This window comes from Schistocerca americana, chromosome 1, assembly GCF_021461395.2.
Source record: "Schistocerca americana isolate TAMUIC-IGC-003095 chromosome 1, iqSchAmer2.1, whole genome shotgun sequence".
Taxonomy (NCBI): domain Eukaryota; kingdom Metazoa; phylum Arthropoda; class Insecta; order Orthoptera; family Acrididae; genus Schistocerca; species Schistocerca americana.
In genome coordinates this window covers 1,179,982,566-1,179,993,867 of record NC_060119.1, presented here as the reverse complement: position 1 = coordinate 1,179,993,867, position 11,302 = coordinate 1,179,982,566, and the positions used below count along the sequence as shown (strand labels likewise).

Sequence of the window (11,302 nt, the reverse complement as noted above, 5' to 3'; positions counted from 1 at the left end):
CTTCCTGGCACAAAGTAACAATGCGGACGCGATCGAACCGCGGTATTGACCGTGTAGGCATGGTTGAACTACTGACAACACGAGCCGTGTACCTCCTTCCTGGTGGAATGACTGGAATTGAACGGCTGTCGCACCCGTCCGTCTAATAGGCGCTGCTCATGCATGGTTGTTTACATCTTTGGGCGGGTTTAGTGACATCTCTGAACAATCAAAGGGACTGTGTGACTGTGTCTGTGATACAATATCCACAGTAAAAGTCTATCCTGGAGTTCTGGGAACCGGGGTGATGCAAAATCTTTTTTGATGTGTGTATATATTGACTGCGTTCATGAATATTTTTGTTGTGATTTTATGTAATGTATGACGGAAAGACCTAAGTTGAAACAAGGCCCAGGGAGCAGATTACATTCCTTCAGAACTATTGACAGCCTTAGGAAAATAAGCCATAACGATATTCTTACGTCTTGTGTGTAAGATGCATGAGACAGACAAAATACACTCGGTCTTCAAGAAGAATGTGTTGTTGTTGTGGTCTTCAGTCCTGAGTCTGGTTTGATGCAGCTCTCCATGCTACCCTATCCTGTGCAAGTTTCTTCATCTCCCAGTACCTACTGCAACCTACATCCTTCTGAATCTGCTTAGTGTATTCATCTCTTGGTCTCCCTCTACGATTTTTACCCTCCACGCTGCCCTCCAATGCTAAATTTGTGATCCCTTGATGCCTCAGAACATGTCCTACCAACCGATCCCTTCTTCTCGTCAAGTTGTGCCACAAGCTCCTCTTCTCCCCAATTCTATTCAATACCTCATCATTAGTTATGTGATCCACCCATCTAATCTTCAGCATTCTTCTGTAGCACCACATTTCGAAAGTTTCTATTCTCTTCTTGTCTAAACTATTTATCGTCCATGTTTCACTTCCATACATGGCTACACTCCATACAAATACTTTCAGAAACGACTTCCTGACACTTAAATTTATACTCGATGTTAACAAATTTCCCTTCTTCAGAAACGCTTTCCTTGCCATTGCCAGCCTACATTTTATATCTTCTCTACTTCGACCATCATCAGTTATTTTGCTCCCCAAATAGCAAAACTCCTTTATTACTTTAAGTGTCTCATTTCCTAATCTAATTCCCTCAGCATCACCCGACTTAATGCGACTACATTCCATTATCTTCGATTTGCTTTTGATGGTGTTCATCATATATCCTCCTTTCCAGACACTGTCCATTCCGTTCAACTGCTCTTCCAACTCCTTTGCTGTCTCTGACAGAATTACAATGTCATCGGCGAACCTCAAAGTTTTTATGTCTTTTCCATGGATTTTAATACCTACTCCGAATTTTTCTTTTGTTTCCTTTACGGCTTGCTCAATATACAGATTGAATAACATTGGGGAGGCGCTACAACCCTGTCTCACTCCCTTCCCAACCACTGCTTCCCTTTCATGCCCCTCAACTCTTATAACTGCCATTTGGTTTCGATACAAATTGTAAATAGCCTTTCGCTCCCTATATTTTACCCCTGCCACCTTCAGAATTTGAAAGAGAGTATTCCAGTCAACATTGTCAAAAGCTTTCTCTAAGTCTACAAGTGCTAGAAAAGTAGGTTTGCCTTTCCTTAATCTTTCTTCTAAGATAAGTCGTAAGGTCAGTATTGCCTCACGTGTTCCAATATTTCTACGGCATCCAAACTGATCTTCCCCGATGTTGGCTTCTACCAGTTTTTCCATTCGTCTGTAAAGAATTAGCGTTAGCATTTTGCAGCTGTGACTTATTAAACTGATAGTTCGGTAATTTTCACATCTGTCAACATCTGCTTTCTTTGGGATTGGAATTATTATATTCTTCTTGAAGTCTGAGGGTACTTCACCTGTCTCTTACATCTTCCTCACCAGGTGGTAGAGTTTTGTCAGTACTGGCTCTCCCAAGGCCGTCAGTAGTTCTAATGGAATGTTGTCTACTCCTGGGGCCTTGTTTCGACTCAGGTCTTTCAGTGCTCTGTCAAACTCTTCACGCAGTATCGTATCTCCCATTTCATCTTCATCTACATTCTCTTCCATTTCTATAATATTGTCCTCAAGTACATCGCCCTTGTATAGACCCTCTATATACTCCTTCCATCTTTCTGCTTTCCCTTCTTTGCTTAGAACTGGGTTTCCATCTGAGCTCTTGATATTCATACAAGTGGTTCTCTTTTCTCCAAAAGTCTCTTTAATTTTCCTGTAGGCAGTATCTATCTTACCCCTAGTGAGATAAGCCTCTACATCCTTACATTTGTCCTCTAGCCATCCCTGCTTAGCCATTTTGCACTTCCTGTCGATCTCATTTTTGAGACGTTTGTATTCCTTTTTGCCTGCTTCATTTACTGCATTTTTATATTTTCTCCTTTCTTCAATTAAATTCAATATTTCTTCTGTTACCCAAGGATTTCTACTAGCCCTCGTCTTTTTACCTACTTGATCTACTGCTGCCTTCACTATTTCATTCCTCAAGGCTACCCATTCTTCTTCTACTGTATTTCTTTCCCCCACTCCTGTCAATTGTTCCCTTATGCTCTCCATGAAACTCTGTACAACCTCTGGTTCTTTCAGTTTATCCAGGTCCCATCTCCTTAAATTCCCACCTTTTTCCAGTTTCTTCAATTTTAATCTGCAGTTCATAACCAATAGATTGTGGTCAGAGTCCACATCAGCCCCTGGAAATATCTTACAATTTCAAACCTGGTTCCTAAATCTCTGTCTTACCATTATAAAATCTGATACCTTTTAGTATCTCCGGGATTCTTCCATGTATACAACCTTCTTTTATGATTCTTGAACTAAGTGTTAGCTATGATTAAGTTATGCTCTGTGCAAAATTCTACCAGACGACTTCCTATTTCATTTCTTAGCCCCAATCCATATTCACTTACTGTGTTTCCTTCTCTCCCTTTTCCTACACTCGAATTCCAGTCACCCATGACTATTAAATTTTCGTCTCCCTTCACTATCTGAATAATTTCTTTTATCTCATCATACATGTCTTCAATTTCTTCATCATCTGCAGAGCTAGTTGGCATATAAACTTGTACTACTGTAGCAGGCGTGGGCTTCGTGTCTATCTTGGCCACAATAATGCGTTCACTATGCTGTTTGCAGTAGCTTACCCGCACTCCTATTTTTTTATTCATTATTAAACCTACTCCTCCATTACCTCTATTTGATTTTGTATTTATAACCCTGTATTCACCTGACCAAAAGTCTTGTTCCTCCGGCCACCGAACTTCACTAATTCCCACTTTTTAAATTTTCCAACCTACCTGCTCGATTAAGTGATCTGACATTCCACGCTCCGATCCGTAGAACGCCAGTTTTCTTTCTCCTGATAACAACGTCCTCTTGAGTAGTCCCCGCCCGGAGATCCGAATGGGGGACTATTTTACCTCCGGAATATTTTACCCAAGAGCTCGCCACCATCATTTAACCATACAGTAAAGCTGCATACAGTCGGGAAAAATTACGGCTGTAGTTTACCCTTACTTTCAGCCGTTCACAGTACCAGCACAGCAAGGCCGTTTTGGTTATTGTTACAAGGCCAGATCAGTCAATCATCCAGACTGTTGCCCCTGCAACTACTGAAAAGGCTGCTGCCCCTTTTCAGGAACCACACGTTTGTCTGGCCTCTCAACAGATACCCTTCCGTTGTGGTTGCACCTACAGTACGGCCATCTGTATCGCTGAGGCACGCAAGCCTCCCCACCAACGGCAAGGTCCATGATTCATGGGGAGGAAGAATGTAATAAATCCAATTCCAAAGAAAGAAGGTGCTGACTGGTGAGAATATTACTGATGCCTTGGGTGCAAAATACTGGCACGAATCCTTTATAGAAGAATGGTAAAATCGGTAGACGCCGACCTCGGGAAAGATCAGTTGAATTCCGGAAAAATGTAGGAACACGGAAGGCAATACTGATACTACGACTTTTCTTAGAAGATAGGTTAAGGAACGGCAAACCTACGTTTATAGCATTTGTAGACTTGGAGGAAGCTTTTGACATTGTTGACTGGAATACTCTTTTTCAAATTCTGAAGTTAACAGGGATGAAATACAGGGAGCGAAAGGCTATTTACAACTTGTACAGAAACCAGATGGCATTATAAGAGTTGTGGGGCATGGAAGGGAAGCAGTGGTTGAGAAGCGAGTGAGACAGGTTATTCAATCTGAACACTGAGCAAGCAGTAAAGCAAACCAAAGAATAATTTGACGTAGGAATTATTGTCCAGGGAGAAGAAGTGAAGACTTTGACGTTTGCCTACGGCATCGTAATTCCGTCAAGCAGCAAAGGACTTGGAAGAGCAGTTGAACGGATTGGCCATGTCTTGAAAGGAGCATACAAGATGAACATCAACAAAATCACAACTCGAATAATGGAATATAGCCGAATTAAATCAGGTGATGCTGAGGAAATTAGATTAGGAAACGATACACGTGAAGCAGTAGATGACTTTAGCTATTTAATCAGCGAAGTAATTGATGAGGATATAAAATGCAGACTGGCAATGGCAAGAAAAGGGTTTCTGGAGAGCAGACATTTGTTAACACCGAATATAGATTTACGAGGAAGGAAACTTTTCTGAAAGTATTTGTGTATAGTGTAGCCATAGACGCAGCCTAATACAGTTTTCTATAAAATGAAGTAATGAATGATATTGTTTATGCTCACACAGAGCCAGTAAATGTTAGGTCGTAGTTATTTCTATAAAAGTGTAAAGTTCGTATTATTAATCTGTGAGGCTATAAGATTATCAAGTATTGAAGTGATACTGATCTTTAGCAGATATTGACCATTGTCCATGGCAATTATAGAAGAGTAATGACTTCATACTGTAGCTCAAAGGGAAAGCAGCTGGAACAAATTTGTGAGGTAATGAAATTTTGTATATTTTAAGTATGCAGCAATGTGATCTGTGGATTTGGCTGAATTTTTACAATACTGACCCTTGAATGTAGGAAGCAAGTACTTTCCATCAGATTTAATGTATAGGTAGATCCGATTTGTAATATTTTGTGTGTTTTTTAATCCTGTTACAGAGAAGTTAAGTTTTCGAATTTATTTTGTCAAACGATGTCAGACTTTTTCTCATGCAACAATCCAAGTGCTTTTAATTACGACAGTAGTGAGAATTGTAGAACAGTTGAGAAGTATACTGGTTTTTAAGTTAATGCAAAATGTTTCATATCAGATTTTGTTAAGGTGAAAATTTATTTTGAAGGCATTTTTCAAACTGAAGCATTCAGTCTTAGCATATCCCCTTATTGTTACCTCATCGTCTTCCATGTCACGTTTGTTTAAACCGAATGAATATTTTTCTAGAAGAAATCATTTTTCAGTCAGAATCAGGAAAATATTAGTGTGACAGAATTATAAAAGCATTTATCTTTCTTACAGTTTCAATGCGGGCAGCACTGCACTGCGCTGAGCAAATATGCAGTATTTTACTGAACATTTGCAAGGTTGTTCATTTATCAGCCAATCTACTTTTTTTTGTAAAGGTATTTTACGGCCGGCATTGCAGATCGCTGTGCCAAGATTGAATATTTTCTGTGCCTACTATGGGAGAGAATAGAATACCAAGATTGCATCCGTTGTAACTCTAGAGCTAAGGAAAATTTATTTCATTGTTTATTTGCACAGGGAATTTTTTCAGTTTACTGTATAGGGCCGTAGAACTCGGTGCTAACGAGACTGGATAAATTTCAGAGGGATTTATTTCATTATGAACATTACGTATTGGTTTCCAGATTAAGTTGTTTAATTACTTTTGGATTACAGTAAAACTGGTTCAGCACACTATTTGCTCAACAACACATCACTCAGTAAATTTGCATAACACAAACATTACGCATTTCATATTCATTGGCATACAAACACTTAAATTTTTTAAAGAACGTTACAAAACCAACGGGAACTTTCCGAAAGCCTCAGTTGGAAACATGGAAATGGAGCTGTATTTGCTTTTGGGTCAATATGTTGCACATTAAATTATGAAACACTAGCAACTCGGTTCATTGCAAATAATTCATGTTATATTTAACAGGCTGCACTCGTTCCAGCAAGCCACTGGAACTTTTATTACTGCCACAAATCGAGGAAACGAGAATTCCGATGAAATCTTTCATCTGCAGCAGGCTGTCGAGCCGTAAATCATTTCTGGCTGTGGACCCTGGTACGAAGAAATGCGATAGGATGCTTAATGATGTGTCACAAATCGGAATGCCCGTTTGAAGGATGATTTATTGTCGTAGCGAACGTACATGTGTACCACACAGATTCTGAAAAATTAGGTATCTCAAAGAAGGCGTTGCAGTAAATGCGGTTTAGACGCTGGGCGAATAACGTGAAGAAGGTACTGTATTTTGGGGGGAGGCAGTTTCACAAAGGCCTTCAAATGCCCTTCATTGTGATCTTACTGGGTGACGAAGGCCGTGGAGCATCAATGACGACTTACCGGCAGCCCATATGGGTAGGTTTATCTGTACATTCGCCGACAGAGAAGACGGCTAGTTGTGGCAGTGTCATATTAGTCGTGTGGAGCCATGGTGACGAACAGTTCAGTGACTGTCTAAGACGTCTGAACACTCTCCGTGCCAACACAAAATGCACTATGGAGGTAGGAAATTACAAACAGCTACCCAGCTACCCTTTCTAGATGTGCTGGTTACGAGGAATGATGAAAAAATGCGCCACAGCCTGTATCCAAAACCGACACTCGTAGACCGACTGATACTTGAAAAAACTATAAAATCGTCACCAGAGCCAGGAAAGAGGAATGATAATACGCTCGTAATCTTCGCGCAAGACGAGTATGTAAGGCGCAGCACTCGGAATGTGTTCTGAGGAGCAATGGGTACACTTTTAACATTTTTACTAACAATATTGCCTATTTCCTAAGATTTATTAATGGAGTGTACTACTTTTCATACAATACAATTGGTATGCCACATTTCTACAGTCTAATTATATTTTCTATATTATTACGAGAGGCGTAGGGTAACAAATTTTTTTCTGAAAGCAGGTTGCCATGGAGAAGGGAGAAGTTCGTTTGCATGTTTGTGGCGACGAACACTCTGAAGTCGGTTCTTCAATTTCCTGAGGATAGCAGAATAGTGTCCCGCCGGCCGGCGCCCGAGGTTTGCGCGATCTTACTGCGATAATAGGAATGCGGGTAAGCTACTACAAACAGCATAGTGAACGCATTATTGTGGCCAAAATAGATACGAAGCCCACACCTACTACAGTAGTACAAGTTTATATGCCAACTAGCTCTGCAGATGACGAAGAAATTGAAGAAATGTATGATGAAATAAAAGAAATTATTCAGATAGTGAAGGGAGACGAAAATTTAATAGTCATGGGTGACTGGAATTCGAGTGTAGGAAAAGGGAGAGAAGGAAACATAGTAGGTGAATATGGATTGGGGGACAGAAATGAAAGAGGAAGCCGCCTGGTAGAATTTTGCACAGAGCACAACATAATCATAACTAACACTTGGTTTAAGAATCATGAAAGAAGGTTGTATACATGGAAGAACCCTGGAGATACTAAAAGGTATCAGATAGATTATATAATGGTAAGACAGAGATTTAGGAACCAGGTTTTAAATTGTAAGACATTTCCAGGGGCAGATGTGGACTCTGACCACAATCTATTGGTTATGACCTGTAGATTAAAACTGAAGAAACTGCAAAAAGGTGGGAATTTAAGGAGATGGGACCTGGATAAACTAAAAGAACCAGAGGGTGTACAGAGATTCAGGGAGAGCATAAGGGAGCAATTGACAGGAATGGGGGAAATAAATACAGTAGGGGAAGAATGGGTAGCTTTGAGGGATGAAGTAGTGAAGGCAGCAGAGGATCAAGTAGGTAAAAAGACGAGGGCTAGTAGAAATCCTTGGGTAAGAGAAGAAATATTGAATTTAATTGATGAAAGGAGAAAATATAAAAATGCAGTAAGTGAAACAGGCAAAAAGGAATACAAACGTCTCAAAAATGAGATCGACAGGAAGTGCAAAATGGCTAAGCAGGGATGGCTAGAAGACAAATGTAAGGATGTAGAGGCCTATCTCACTAGGGGTAAGATAGATACCGCCTACAGGAAAATTAAAGAGACCTTTGGAGATAAGAGAACGACTTGTATGAATATCAAGAGCTCAGATGGAAACCCAGTTCTAAGCAAAGAAGGGAAAGTAGAAAGGTGGAAGGAGTATATAGAGGGTCTATACAAGGGCGATGTACTTGAGGACAATATTATGGAAATGGAAGAGGATGTAGATGAAGATGAAATGGGAGATATGATACTGCGTGAAGAGTTTGACAGAGCACTGAAAGACCTGAGTCGAAACAAGGCCCCCGGAGTAGACAATATTCCATTGGAACTACTGACGGCCGTGGGAGAGCCAGTCCTGACAAAACTCTACCATCTGGTGAGTAAGATGTATGAAACAGGCGAAATACCCTCAGACTTCAAGAAGAATATAATAATTCCAATCCCAAAGAAAGCAGGTGTTGACAGATGTGAAAATTACCGAACTATCAGCTTAATAAGTCACAGCTGCAAAATACTAACGCGAATTCTTTACAGACGAATGGAAAAACTAGTAGAAGCCAACCTTGGGGAAGATCAGTTTGGATTCCGTAGAAACACTGGAACACGTGAGGCAATATTGACCCTACGACTTATCTTAGAAGAAAGATTAAGGAAAGGCAAACCTACATTTCTAGCATTTGTAGACTTAGAGAAAGCTTTTGACAATGTTGACTGGAATACTCTCTTTCAAATTCTAAAGGTGGCAGGGGTAAAATACAGGGAGCGAAAGGCTATTTACAATTTGTACAGAAACCAGATGGCAGTTATAAGAGTCGAGGGACATGAAAGGGAAGCAGTGGTTGGGAAGGGAGTAAGACAGGGTTGTAGCCTCTCCCCGATGTTGTTCAATCTGTATATTGAGCAAGCAGTAAAGGAAACAAAAGAAAAATTCGGAGTAGGTATTAAAATTCATGGAGAAGAAATAAAAACTTTGAGGTTCGCCGATGACATTGTAATTCTGTCAGAGACAGCAAAGGACTTGGAAGAGCAGTTGAATGGAATGGACAGTGTCTTGAAAGGAGGATATAAGATGAACATCAACAAAAGCAAAACAAGGATAATGGAATGTAGTCTAATTAAGTCGGGTGATGCTGAGGGAATTAGGTTAGGAAATGTGGCACTTAAAGTAGTAAAGGAGTTTTGCTATTTGGGGAGCAAAATAACTGATGATGGTCGAAGTAGAGAGGATATAAAATGTAGACTGGCAATGGCAAGGAAAGCGTTTCTGAAGAAGAGAAATTTGTTAACATCCAGTATTGATTTAAATGTCAGGAAGTCATTTCTGAAAGTATTCGTATGGAGTGTAGCCATGTATGGAAGTGAAACATGGACGATAAATAGTTTGGACAAGAAGCGAATAGAAGCTTTCGAAATGTGGTGCTACAGAAGAATGCTGAAGATTAGATGGGTAGATCACATAACTAATGAGGAAGTATTGAATAGGATTGGGGAGAAGAGAAGTTTGTGGCACAACTTGACCAGAAGAAGGGATCGGTTGGTAGGACATGTTCTGAGGCATCAAGGGATCACCAATTTAGTATTGGAGGGCAGCGTGGAGGGTAAAAATCGTAGAGGGAGACCAAGAGATGAATACACTAAGCAGATTCAGAAGGATGTAGGTTGCAGTAGGTATTGGGAGATGAAGAGGCTTGCACAGGATAGAGTAGCATGGAGAGCTGCATCAAACCAGTCTCAGGACTGAAGACCACAACAACAACAACTGCGATAATGACACACGCCTAGCCCAACGACTCGCCGTGCTCTTGTTCATTGCCAAGTCTCCGTAGGCATTCTGCAAGCTCTGGTTTTCCGCCAAAAGAAACTCAGTGACAGCTCTCTCCTTGGACTCCAACTCCATTACAGATGCTATTTTGAAGACTATGCGCAGCGTCGCGACCTGTATGAACTTCACGAAGCTATAGGGATTGAAGTTAGAATATTCCACTACGTTCCACAACAAATTTTGCACTTTTTCAACCAAAACTGGTCTAGAAATGTTCAAATGTGTGTGAAATCTTATGGGACTTAACTGCTAACGTCATCAGTCCCTAAGCTTACACACTACTTAACCTAAATTATCCTAAGGACAAACACACACACCCATGCCCGAGGGAGGAGTCGAACCTCCGCCGGAACCAGCCGCAAAGTCCATGACTGCGGCGCTTTAGACCGAAAACTGGCGTATAAAAATTGTGTTGCACCTTTAATGGTCAACTACACAGCGCTCCTACAAACTACAGTAACTGCTCTACAATAACGAGCGCTGTTCTGCTACGGGTACATCTACTAACAAGAGTTATTTAGATGGAGGGGAGCAAACGACTACGATGACAGGGCCGTGGTGTCCGACCAGCCAACGGCAGACTGCCCATGTGACACTAGCCCTACCAGAAAACAGTCGATTACAGTCCTCTCCGTTGCTTAGCACGGGAAGCACGTAACATTCAACTCCTCCCCCATCTCCATCTTCACTCTTGTTCCGTTAGAACCAGAGGTGACTGGCCAACTGGACCTCCACTAGCGCTGAATCTATAGCCTACGTAGGCTCAGATCAACTACTATATTTAAAAAAAACTAAAACTAAACCCCTCCTGAACAGGCCATGAAGGCCCAACGGTACCGACCGGTCGTCGTGTCATCCTCAGCCCATAGTCGTCACTGGGTGCAGATGTGGAGGGGCATGTGGTCAGCACACCGCACTCCCGGCCGTATGTCAGTTTCCGAGAGCGGAGTCGCTACTTCTCAGTCAAGTAGTTCCTCAGTTTGCCTCACAAGGGTGAGTGCACCACGGTTGCCAACAGCGCTAGGCAGACCAGATGGTCACCCATCCAAGTGCTAGCCCTGCCCGACAGCGCTTAACTTCGGCGATCTGACGGGAACCGGTGTTACCACTGCGACAAGGCCGTTGGCAAACTAATATATTATGTTCCTGCAAAGTTAGAAACTTTGTTTGCTAATGAACCATTGAGTTCCTCTGTGTCATTTATAGCCGGCCGCGGTGGCCGAACAGTTCCAGGCGCTTCAGTCCGGAACCGAGCGACTGCTATGGTCGCAGGTTCGAATCCTGCCTCGGGCATGAATGTGTGTGATGTACTTAGGTTAGTTAGGTTTAAGTAGTTCTAAGGGACTGATGACCTCAGATGTTCGATCCCATAGTGCTCAGGGCCAT

The 11,302-nt window shown here is 41.5% G+C and overlaps 1 pseudogene; it reads right to left on the bottom strand.

Annotated features, from left to right (window-relative positions):
* Positions 1–10,925: 10,925 nt before the first annotated feature.
* On the bottom strand, positions 10,926–11,043 carry LOC124558972 (annotated as a pseudogene).
* Positions 11,044–11,302: the final 259 nt, after the last annotated feature.